Source organism: Pinus tabuliformis, chromosome 6 (assembly GCF_031772625.1).
Source record: "Pinus tabuliformis cultivar Carrire ecotype Pingquan chromosome 6, CPIR1, whole genome shotgun sequence".
Classification (NCBI taxonomy): Eukaryota; Viridiplantae; Streptophyta; class Pinopsida; order Pinales; family Pinaceae; genus Pinus; species Pinus tabuliformis.
The window spans coordinates 1,601,587,089-1,601,600,472 of record NC_142292.1 but is presented as its reverse complement, the minus strand read 5'-3'; positions in this window follow the sequence as shown (position 1 = coordinate 1,601,600,472).

Here is a 13,384-nt window from a genome sequence, read left to right as displayed (position 1 = left end):
TTATTGCTTAAGAAAAATACAAATGTAGAGAGTTACTCTGAGGTTTCATTTCTTAATTGTTGCTTGTTTGTTGTTCTGTAGCTACAATTATTCCTTTAATTTAGGATTCAAACCTCTTAAGTAAACTTGTGCTTTATTTCCATAATCAACTTATAAGAAAAATACAAATGTAGAGAGTTAGAGAGCTTGACCCCAAGTCTGAAAAACTCTCTTCAAAGCTAACCTGATCCATACTTGCAATTTGGCACAATTTGGAAAGTATGGATTGGGAGTCTTGTTTCACCACCTTATACATTTTAAAGGCATTTTCTCTCAAAGAAATTCTACTTCAAAGTCCTTTTGCAACTACTGTTTAGATTACCTCCCCTTTCATCCATATAAAGACACTAGAGGGGTCAAGCAACCAACAGCTACTTATTTGAATATCACTAGGACTATCCAACATTGTTCCTTGGCCTACACCACCTAGATTCCAAGTTGTGCCACACTGAGGGGTCCTAAAGGATGCAGATACACTCAAGAGAGTGGCCATGCAGGACACTTACTCATAGATGCATTATTAGTTTATTTCCTTCTACTGGGTGTTTTTCAAACTTGGATGTTAGGATGGCTTCTTCATCCTCTTTCTCGACCACTATCAGGAGTGTGTTGTGTCGCATAATAGTACTCTCTAGGTCCCTATCATCTTAGGGAATCTATAAAGGGAATTACTCAGTAAAGCCTTTGGAGTCGACATTTGTAATATTGATTCAAATGATGAGTAGGGCTAAACCTCCTTCCTTATGGCAGAGGTATCTTATTTCAAGATATCTTTCTTTACGGGCCCTCCACATTCTAGGGCTTTTGCCATGTCATTTCATTTAATTTCGCTCTTATACTCACTTATCATTCATTTCTTTTTATGGGTGTCTTTATTGCACCATCTCTTTTGCTTGGTTATTATTGTTGATTGTAGTTACCGGTCCCTTTGATCTATATCAATATTTAGTGCACATTTATACAAATTAATAATTATAATTTTGATTTCTAAGTGCCTCTCTTTAGCTACCACTCCAAGATGAGAACTATTAAGTTAAAGTCCCTAAACATGAGTGTTTTTTCTTCCTCCGCCCCCCCCCACTTCAAAAAGAGATGAAACCCATCTTCACAATGAATAATATTTTTATATATTCTAAATCTGTAGGACAAATTTCTATTTACACTTTCAAACCAGTGGCCTCTACATTGATCTTTCTCAAAAATTCCATCTCTTGTGCATATAATCCATATCAAAGATGACATGGTGAGCCAATATATTCTAGTTGTAGAATTTACAATCAGTTTGTTAACCATGTAAATGGTAAATAAGATATATAAAAGACACAGGGATACAATATCTTGAAGACCACTCACACAACTAGTGTTTCAACCTTCAAAGAGTAACAAAAACTATGACATTTTACATATTTCAAAAAGATAAAAAACAACATGATCAAATATGCAATAAACAATGATTCCATGTAGAATAGTTTACCTGAAACCATTGTTAGAGATAAATGAGAAGGTACATTCAGTTCATATTCAACTTTCTGCTTTGTTATCGCTACACCAAAATCCAAACTTTTTATTATGTCCTTTCCAACACAAAGAGCTACAAGGGTACCACCCACAAAGCAATCACCTGCACCTATTAGGCATAAAATTGATGTAAGAAAAGCTAGAAAATGTAAGCAATTGAAGTGGAGAATTTTATTCCCAGATTCCTAGTATTTGACATGGTAATTATTTGAAAAATTTGGCTTATCAATAGCTGACAGAGACAATTAACCACTACCTGTGCGATCCTTTTCAAACTGATCACTTTTAGAACCAATTATAAGAATCACTATTAAGATAGATACCTCTTTAAAACACATAAACACACTAGAGGATCAAAGTGTCAAAACAATAAACTTAGGACCCTCATATAGAAATATAATGATGGATGGTTTGAAATTTTCATAGATTGCTGTAAAATTCATTTTCTTGCCTTCATTCTCTAGGGTTTGAAAAGATTGAGACAAATTTAAAGAATACATTGAATCTTGCATAGCAATATGTTTTGACTCATTAGGTGAAACAAAAGTGGCCTGCACAACAATTTAAGCAATGAGTTAGTGCATAGTAAATATTTCCTCGAAGATGTCAATATGAAACAGACACAAAAGGAAAATAGAGGGGCTACAACAACCTCAACAAAAAAAAAAATTGCAATACAGAAAATTAATCATTACTTACAGATTTTACAATAATTTTGACTCTAGATGATTCGAAAAATGATTCAAGCTCAAACCAAACAGGGGTATTTGGTTCCTTGGCCACAAAAAATCAAGAGAAATATGATGGATAAGATCATTGTTGCCCATATAGATGTAAGTATAGAAACATCAAAGTTTGTAAACCATTGCAAGTTGTCTCAAGGGCTAGAGGATGTAAATTTGCATCAATCACCAACAAATGTGCACAGCCAAAATAAATCCTAAATTTATTTATCCATTTTTTTGTCAAGGATTCTTTCTATCATCTGAAATGATCATGAAAAACCTGAATTATGAAATTTAACACTACTCTCTTCCTAGCATTCTCCCAACCTGCTTAGTAGAGGATTCCTATGAAATTAATTTATTTCTATGGTCAGTTGTAACTTACAACTACCTACACGTCTGCAACAACAAGTTTTATTTCTCCCTCACTTTCAAATATGTTTGATACAACAGGGGTTGCTACATTATTACACTTGCGGATTCCTGAAATTCCAATACAAATTAACATGTTTGAACTACTTCTTGCAACGCAAAAGTGATTGCATAAATGAAAATGACTGTAGTAGAAACTTGTTATTCTTAATGTGAATACATGTAAAGAAAAAAAAAATCTTTGGTTCAATTCCCATGATCTTGAGTGACTAATATCATACATAAGAGATACAAGAAAGATGTTGTTATCGATGCAGAAATGCATCCTCGGTCAAATGCCTACCATTTCATGAACTATGAAACTAAGCAAATTAAGGAAGAAAATTAGTTGAACTTACCATCTATGGACAAGCCAAGGGAATTACAATTGTTAAGCAATGTTTTTCTTGCATAAGACAATACAAACAAAACTCATAGAACTCTTAGAAAATATTTAACGGAACAACGAAATACACAAAATATTGCAGAGACACAAATGCAGAAATACATAAAACAAGTGAGACAAAGATGTACGCGGTTCACCCAACTTGGGATATGTCCACAAAGAAACAACCAGTCCTTCCTTTTATATTATCTAGCAAAATGAACAGATACAAACTACAATAGATCCGTTGTAATTTTCTATTCACTCTCACACAGTTTCTTATCTCTCTCTCTCGTTCAAAATAATAATCCACAGCTGCGATACAATTCCCTCATATAAATCGAGGGGGCGCCTTGTAGGGAAAATACCCTAAATTAAGATAAATTCTATTGTCAGATCATCTTCTTAATGAATGACTTAGATTGACTAAGAAATTACAATATTTTGAAAGGAAAATTTTCATCTATTTTTAGCTTGGGGGGCATTTCCCCCGAACCCCTGCCATGGGGGGCTTATAAAATTCATCTTCACCTCTCGATGCAATCCCCTAATGGTGATTAAAAAGTGACATTGTCGCCCCGTTACGAATAAGGATCCAATGTAACTAAAACAAAAACCTTTGAACAATCAGGATGATAATCAAGCTCCACACCCAACAAGAACATCTCAAATAACTTGACAAGTTACAATATAAATGAATAAACACTACATAACTATACATGTCACGTCTTATCCAACGACACTAATGATAAAGGGTTTAACTTTGAGTTTTTCCATGCACTCGATGACATTTCTGGATACTCTCCCACTTATATATGTGACCTGCAACATATTCCTGAGATTATAACTGATTCAAACTTTGATAAAACATCAAAAATATGCCTTACATAAATTTGAAGCTAACTCATTTCTTACAAAATATTTTCAGAGAATCATTCAATTTTTTTCTGTTGATTTGAACAAACTAGGGAAAGGCTACAATTTAAGGAACTATTTTTTGAAAAAAGTGTTTCCTTTAAACTTGAGAATCATTACATGATGTTAGGCACCACAAGAAATGTGCATTTTCACAACCACTAATTATAAGAACTTTCCTTCATCTAAGCTACCATGATAGGGAAACTTCTCCATCGATATCATTTAGAACATGCAATTTTCCTAACCAATTATTTATACCTTTGGCAATTGAACCTTAAGGAGTGGCATGATATGAAATGGTTCCTCCAAATCACTACCCCATTGGATAAATCAAGAATAGTTAAAAGAATATTAAGAATCCAAAATTTTTATATATATTCAAATAAATGGATGAATGTTTAACTTTCTGTAACACCCATGGTCATGTAAATAATCGTCATTTAATTTTTACTGTAGAAGTCTTGGTAGTTTTGAATTAGGTAGAAGTGGGTAAAAGAGCCTTGAATATAAAAGTTTATTTTTTTCTTTCATTTTTTTTAAATTATGCTAAGTCAGGTAAATTATGGGAGAAGAATCCAAAAAAAAAAGAGAAATCTTGAGTTTTAAGGTAGTTAGACAGTTATTTCCTCTCCCTTCAAAGATTAAAAGAAAAAATCTCAGTTGGGGAAGCATTGAGTGGATAGAGAAGGAAGCATGAGGCAACACAGGAAAAGAGAAGACCTCTAACAGGGCATTGTTAAAGTGAGCAAGTGTATTTTTGAAGGGTGTTCTCGAGCTGGTCACAAACCAATGGAAACCCTGGAACAAAAATTCTGGACTGGACTGGAGGCCTTGAGGTTCCAGAATAGATGTTGTCTTGAGTGGTTAAAGGAGTCTTGTCTTGGTTCTATTTCTCTGGAAGTGCTAACTAAGACAAATAAGTATCATTTATTGAACTAAATTTGATATCTTAAATGTATCTGTTTTCTAAAAAGTTGAAAAAGAAAGCGTATTCTTATTTCAAATATGAGAAATAGTTTTTTTTTTTTTCCTTGTATATTAATTCTCTGATAAACATAAGAGGATAAATACATTGGGAAATTGGGAAATTTTAATATGGGAAAAGTAATATTGAGGAAAGATGTTGGTATGAATTATATGATTCTTTCTATGTTAAAGGTAGATGTTGATATAAATTCATCTAAGATTAAGAAAGATGATGGTAATTTCATTTTGTGTATAAGAAAAATAAAGACTGATAAGAATGGAATGAATGCTTGTTTCCAATACGTTATTTAAAAACCCAGAACGAAAGATTGAACCCCATTATTGATTGGTATAACATTCCCATTTATATGTATTTTGGGTAAACTAAAATGCATGGAATTAAGGGGAAAATAATTTATTAGCAATAACAAATAAAAATATAAGTCCCCAACTGATTCTAACAAACTCCATTGTAGTTAATTTTGGGTGCGATTGTAGTAAAAGCAAAAGCGGGTTACTTCCCGCTACAAAACCAGAGGTTCACCTGCAGAAAAATCCTTCTTCCTTCACAAAGACATTAGTATCGGTAATAGAAGGAATAGGTTCCGATGGGTTGGATTTCGTTACTCTAAAGGTACTAGTTATAACTGTTAAAAATAATACTAATAAGCACGACAATTTCATTAGGTATGAAGATAACCAAATAACCATGTATACATAGTAAATCAAATCAAAATTGCAGTGAAGATATAGTGACAAGTTCAAGCACCAATATATTAATATATTATTACGTGCACACTTCAAGAAGACTAAGAAACAAGCCAGTAATCTGAATAAGACACCAGATATTTAACTAAACAAGAAACAAAACAAAATCAACCTTTACATGTGGAACCAAATCAAATTCTCGTCATTTGATAATTAAGAGAAGAAAATTCTTATTTACAGAGATAATTGTTAACAACATGAAATTGGGGTTACCATAATGTAATTTACAGATAAAGAAGTGACAGAAACCTCTTTACTTATAAAAAAGTGAAATTCATCTTCAAAACGTATTCCTTAATTTTCCTCTTAAGAAAATTACAAAACCCTTCAAGCGAATTTTGTAAATGTATTGAACCTAGGAACTATTAAGCCATAAAACCTAAAAACATGGAAGGCATATCAAGTTGAAGACCCTAGCTTGTAGCCTTAATCATTTGAGAATGTCTGAGTAAAAGGGGCAAGAAACCCATGAAATTGGAACAAGAAGAAAACCTAAGAGAGTTGGTTATCGTGTAGCCAGAGACAGACAACCATAAAGAAAAAAAGCAGCCACGACTAAACCCTCTCACCTGCAGGGTAAAAAATAAATAAAATGAAATGAGAATATACACTTAGTCTCTTGAATTATAAGTAATGTTGCACCAATATTTAATTATAATCACAACAGAAGACCAGCGTAAGGGAATCGAAACCCTAGCGTCGATGAGAAAGAAAATACTTGAAGGAGCATGTTGAAGAAACGACAGTGCATAGGAAGAACACCTGACACTAGAGAAATGAGATAAAGATATAAATGCAAGGGTTTACCTTAGAAGGAGGATGGATCTAAGAGAAAAATACAGAGAAATAAAAAGGAAAATTTTTTTACCTGTTGGATGATAATTATGCAACATGCCAATGCAGGAGAGTTTATGCAACATGCCAATGCAGGAGAGTTTGTGAATTGGAGCTTGAAAACTCTTCATGATACCTAGGTACCATGGAAAAAAACACCAAAACTCAATAATAAATTATAAAATGACTTACGTACAAAATAAAGAAAGGAATAACTGTGAAACCCTAACATACTGGTGAGAAATTGATTAAAAGCTGAGGAGAAAAACTTAGTCGAGTAAGTTGAAAAGTTGCTGCGGTAGAAGGGCATAGTAACAATGTTGATAGGGGGCTAGAGGTAGGAGAGGTTACCCTTAATCATATCATCAAAACCCGCACCATTCGATTGGAATCCAAAAACCTAGATAATGGAGATTAAGATAGTTGTCCATGTCGCATTATTCGCAATTTATGATGAATGGTATGACAAGCAACCTCTAGAGGGTTCTTTGGAGTAGGGAAATCAAAATAATAACCTTTAAAATCTATATATAAACAAAAATAAAGTCGAGACTTTGATGTATAACATGATCTTAAGGATAACATGTAAAAGTTACAGCTTAGATCACGATGAAAAGAAATGTTATATGTCAAGGCGGGAGTGATTTATTTAAAAAAAGTGACATAGTATATACACTTTGGTAATGGGAGTGATATAGGTTAATAGTAATGAAGTCAACTTCTATGCATCCTAATACACCTTTATTTCACCTTTATATTCACACATAAAAAATAAAATTACATGCCATTAATGATTGCAATAGGATTAATTACTTTGTCTTTGACGGATGGATGTTACAAGTGGTAACAGAGCCCAGGTTGCAGTATTGTGGCCTATTGGTAAATTAAATAAAAAATACATATACGTTGTGATTACAGAGGAAGCACAACGAGGACAAGAACGGGGAGTACTCAACCATTAAGACCAACTATAGAAACTAGCCCTACACCAATTGCAGGACATAATCCAAAATTGTAGGTCTACTTAGGGGGAGAATACCAAAATCCCACCACTGTGCTTTTAGAAATAGTTGAACAGCTAAGGGCTGAGATGGCTCATTTATAGGCTGACAATGAGAGGTTGATGTGAGATCGGGAATAAATTTTGAAAACCCTCTCTGATCAACAGAATCACGGGAATTCTATACCCAACCCTAGTAATGAAGATACAGATAAGGAGCAAAGGAAGAGAGGTGAAAATACGCCAGTGGGGAGCCATACACCGATACTATAAGGGAACAAAGATGAAAATGAGGAGGAATCTGATAATGACTTAGCTCGTAGAAAAAGCAAGAAACAAAAAATTGAACGGAAATGGGAATTCAAGAAGATAAAACCCCTGAATTTTGATGGAGAGGTGAAAGAAGTTGTCGAAGCCTAGTTGATTAATATGAATAAATACTTCTAGTTCTATGAATATGATGATAACTTGAAGGTGAGGCTAGAAATTTATCAGCTTCATGGAAAGACTACATTGTGGTGGCAAGAGGTTAAGGTTGTTCATGCAATTGATGAGCAAGGGGTGACTTGGGGAGAATTTCAGAAGCACTTTAAAGAAAAGTACTTGACTGACTGAGTTTATGATGATAAGGTGAAGGAGTTCGACGACCTCTGATTGGGAAAACTATCTATGGATGAATTTGTGACTATGTTCACATACTTGTTGACGTAACCTATATATGAGAAGAGAATGCCAAGGTACAATGCTTTATGAGCAGCCTACCAACATTTATGGAATCGTGTTTGGAGTTTGACAATCCCAAAACCATGGCCGAGGCCATTAGGAAGGCATAGATCTATTATCAACTGATGAAGTAGAAGGGGGAAGGAAACAAGAGTTGGGTTAATAGAAAAGGACTATAAATTTTCTAGAAAAAAAAAGCACAAAGAGTGGAAACACCAAAAATTTACACAAGAATCAACACAACAAACCTCCTGGAAAGAATCAACAAAAAATTTGATTACAAAATGAATCTAAACAAGTGGAAGTATCCATTAAAATAGAGGTCATCCAATCACAGATACCTCCATTATAGTGTTGGGGAAGTGTAGAGTCTCATTATTATAAAAATTTCCCTCATCGCACGAGAGTGGAGAAGACTGCCAACATTCAAGAGGCTTCTATAGTTGGTGAGGTGGCCAGGAGTATACCTAAGATTAATGTTTCCTTGGATGATCATCAAGCTAATTACCAACCTACTATGATTGAATTCGAAGGTAAGATGCATAACCACAATTTAAATAGATCTGGGAGCCAGTTTAAGCTATATCAGTCATAAAATTACGGAAATGTGTCATCTGCAAACTTGTAAATTTACAAATCCTTGGTTGGTGCAGCTTGCCATTGGGGAAAAAGAAGAGTTAGATCCAAAGTAGATGATTTTCCTATTGAGATAGCATGACAACTAATTGATGTAAATATGAATGTGTTACCTTTAGATTCTTACGATGTCCTAATCAAGATGGACTAGTTAGAAGGACACTGGTCCTTAGTGAACTGTAAGGATAAAACTATTAGTTATCTCACTAAGGAGGTTGTAAAAAACTAAATTCAAGGGCTAAGAAGACCTATAAAATTATGACCAATTAACACTTCCCAACTAGGTAAGTGTAGTAGGTAAGGATGCAAAATCTATGGGGTTCATGTGGGTTTTGCTAACTCAAAGGATATGTCATCAACCTTAGGAATTTGACCAGTTATTCAATACTTTGTTGATGTGTTTCTAGAGTAAATTCTAGGGCTAAATCCCGAGGGAGACATATATTTTTCCATAAAATTAATTACGGGGGCTGCTCCAGTGTCAAAAACCCCATATCCAATGAGAATTCCTAAATTAACTAAGATAAAGATGCATCTATAGGAATTACTTGACAAAGGATAGATTCACCCAAGTGTTTTCCCTTAGGGATCCCCTGTCTTGTTTGTTAGGAAAACGGATAGTACTATGAGACCATGCATTGACTACAGACAACTTAATAAGCTAACTATTAAGAACAAATATCCTTTGCCAAGAATCAATGATTTATTTGACCAATTCAAAGGAGCTACGATATTTTCTATTATTGGTTTGCGATCCGGGTATCATCAAATAAGGGTAAAGGAGGAGGACATTCCTAAAACAACCTTTAGAACCTGTTATGGTCATTATGAGTTTGTGGTTTTTCCCTTTAGCCTTACCAATGCCTCGAAAACATTTATGAGTCTTATGAATAGTGTATTTCATCCCTATCTTGATAAATTTGTCCTAATTTTTATTGATGACATCCTTATATACTCAAGGAATTTGGAGGAACATAAGAAGCATTTGCAAATAGTTTTGCAAACATTACGAGAACACCAATTGTACGCCAAATACAATAAGTGTGACTTTTATAAGGATCAAATACAATACTTAGGACATATAGTTTCTACAGAAGGGATAACTGTTGATCGAGAGAAAATTAAAACTATTGTGGAATTCCCATCCCTACTAATGTTGCTGACATCTGAACTTTATTGGGTTTAGCTAGATATTATCATCATTTTATTGAGGGATTATCAAGAATAAGTTATCCTATAAACCCTTTACAAAAGAAAGGAAAATCCTTCAAGTGGACCATTGATTATCAGTGTAGTTTTGAGCTATTCAAATATTTATTAACCATAACTCTAGCATTAAAAATTTCAGACCCACAGAAGGAATCCGTCATCTTCATTGATGCATGTCAATAAGGAGTGGAAGATTATTGATGAAAAAGGGAAAATCAATTGCATATGAATCCCAGAAAATAAAAGAGCATGAGCAGAGATACCCTGCTTACGATTTAGAGCTAATCGTGGTAGTACACTTTTTGAATGTATGGATACAATATTTATTGAATAATAAATTTGTGTTAATGACTGGCCATAGTAGCCTAAATAGTTTCTTCAATAATCCTAATCTCAATGCACGAAAAGCTAGGTGGACATACTTTTTAAGTGAATTCAATTTTGATATTAATCATTTGAAAGGGAAATAAAATTATGTAGTTGATGCATTAAGTAGAAAATTACATCACGTATACAAAACCTCCTATAGTCAATTGGAATTTAATTTTTCATATTTGATTAAGGAAGTTGAAAATAAGGATCCATAATATATGTCTTCGTGGCAGCCAACTAAACAAGTAAATAGTTCTGAACAACAAGCTAAGTATGGCATAAATAAATATCATTTATTGACCTTTAGGGCAAGAATATATGTTAGAAATCAAATGTATGTTGACAATTAATAATGGATGAATTTTAAAGAAGGCCTTATGCTACCTATCCCATATATGAGAAAGTATTTTCTTCCATAAGGAAAATTTATTTATGGCCCAAAATGAGAAAAGAAATCAATGAATATTTGGCCAAATTCCTAGAGTGTCAATAAGTGGGATGTAATTACCCTAGATTTTATAACAATATTTCCTAAACCTAAGAAACAAAATGGTCCAATCATGGTAGTAGTATATAAATTGAGTAAAATAGTCCATTTCATCCCTATTCAATCTACATACAAATTTGTGCAAATTGTAGACATATTTATGTGGGGAATATTTAGCCTACACAGATTTCCAAAGGTGATGATCTTTGACAGATATGTGAAATTCACGTCAGCGTTCCAGAAAACTCTTTTTACGGTTTAGGCACTTAGGTTCAATTTAGCATCACATATCACCCATAGACCGATGGGCAGACAAAGCGAGTAAACCAAGTTCTATAATGTAACAACCTTGGTTAAAAATCCATGTAAATTTAAAAATATAAGACCACGGTCATGGGACATGTATTACAAGTTGAATGATGCGAAAAAAATCTTAGTGGGGTGTTCATTCAACTTATTATGGCTAAGGAAAATGGAAAAGGCAATGGAAAAGGATTTGGAAAGGCATCGGATATTTATTGTCATTTTATTTATGAAAATAATGGAAATTAGGAGAAAAGGATGGTGAAAGGTCACAGGTTGCATGTGAGGAGGAAAATGAAGGAAAATAATGGAAATTGGAGAAAATAGAGGCTTCATTGATAAAACAGATTCGAGGATCAATGGGCAGGCTTGGTCAGTGTAACTTTTGTCAATTTAGTTTTGGAGCTCTCTCTCTTCTCTCTCTCTCATATTCTTGGACACTTAGAGTTTTGTTGGAGGACTCTTGGAGAGTGTGGCATACTTGGAGTTTTGGAGAAAGAAGGTAAAGGAAGAGCAGGAAAGTGAAAGAGGAGATTAGGATCAATAGGTACAATGGTTTTGTTTATAGGTATTGAGTTGCATGTATGTTTTCCTCACTAGTTTTGGCATGCATGGCATATGCATGTTGTTTATTGGCCATGATCTGTCTTTGGAATGGACAATTTCCTAGATTGATAGTGGGTTTGCCTAGCCTTTCCATTTCATGATAGCCATGGTGTTGTCGGTTCATTTCCTTGTTTTTCTAGTTGGTCCTCATGTTTCCTTTAGCTTGGGTTGAGTTACTAGTTCCTCAAAGCCCTAGTTGGAAAAATTCTCTTAAAGCCCTGTAACAACTTGGGTTGAGTTACTAGTCCTGGAAGCCTTGGTTGGACAAACACTCTAGAAGCCCTTGGTAGGTTGAGTTACTAGTCCTGGAAGCCTTAGTTGGAAAAACACTCTGGAATCCTAGAGTAAGTTGTGGGTTGATTTATTAGTCTTGGAAACCTTGGTTAGAACAAATGCTCTAAATCCCTGGAAAGCTTGGGTAGAGACCAAGTTTGTGATGTTTTTGTGATGCTTGAATGTGAGGTGGAATCACTATTTGATGGGTTGATGTGGTTTGGCCTCTAGAAACCATGGATGAATTTGATTGATGTGATTTATGAGATCCCACCTTCATGCTTGGAATATGGCATGGGGGTGACTGGCTTAAGAGAAATTTGGCTCAGCCATGTCTATGGTCGGGTCATTCATGGAAGTCCCCCAACTGGTTGGCCTTTTCATTATTAATATGAGGTTATTTATCCTTGTTAATTCATGAGTGTTATAGTAGTTTATATGTGGATTATATGGTTGTTGTTTCCTTGATATTTATGTTTCTATTATGCTAGTTATGAACATGTATTATGACGATGACTATGTATGTATCTCATCACTTTTTTACTTGTAAATGAATGGACAAGCTATCTATGGCCTAATGGATGAAACTGTAGCCAATGTGTTAAGGCATCAGTTCTTCCTAACGATTCTAAGATAAGTATAAGACCCCTATGCTCAAGTCTGTTGTTTAAACCTGTAGATTACATAATTCCCATATGTTTGATGAAATTTCTGTCATGGCTAGTAGCATTCCAGTGAATTCCTTGTTTAATTAATTGCATTTTTATCATTATTCTATCTTTATCTTTTAGTTCCTAAAGTGTCATTGAGTTCTAGGCAGTGGCTTGGGCTTTGGGCCTTAAAAAGTGGCACAAATCCTGGAGATGCAGGCACATCACTGGGTAGAAAAGTCCTAAGATGCATGCATACCCATCTTGTGGGAGTGTCTGGAGCCTCCTGGATGCATGCTTGTCCATATCAAGGGAGCGTCCAGTGGTTTAATGGACTAAAACTTCAGTTGGTCTCAGGGGCTGGTTACCTGAGTGGTTGGGATGGCTCCTAGGAGTTCTATTGCTAATGTGGAAGGTTTGCATGGTGTGTTTATGTCAATCCCACTTCCTTAATAAACACATAGGGATTTAAGTCATAGCACAGTAACTTCTCGTCACATGTTTACCCCAATTGGTTGGTTTCTTGGGTAGATGTGGGAGGAGGGTGTTATAGTGTGGTAT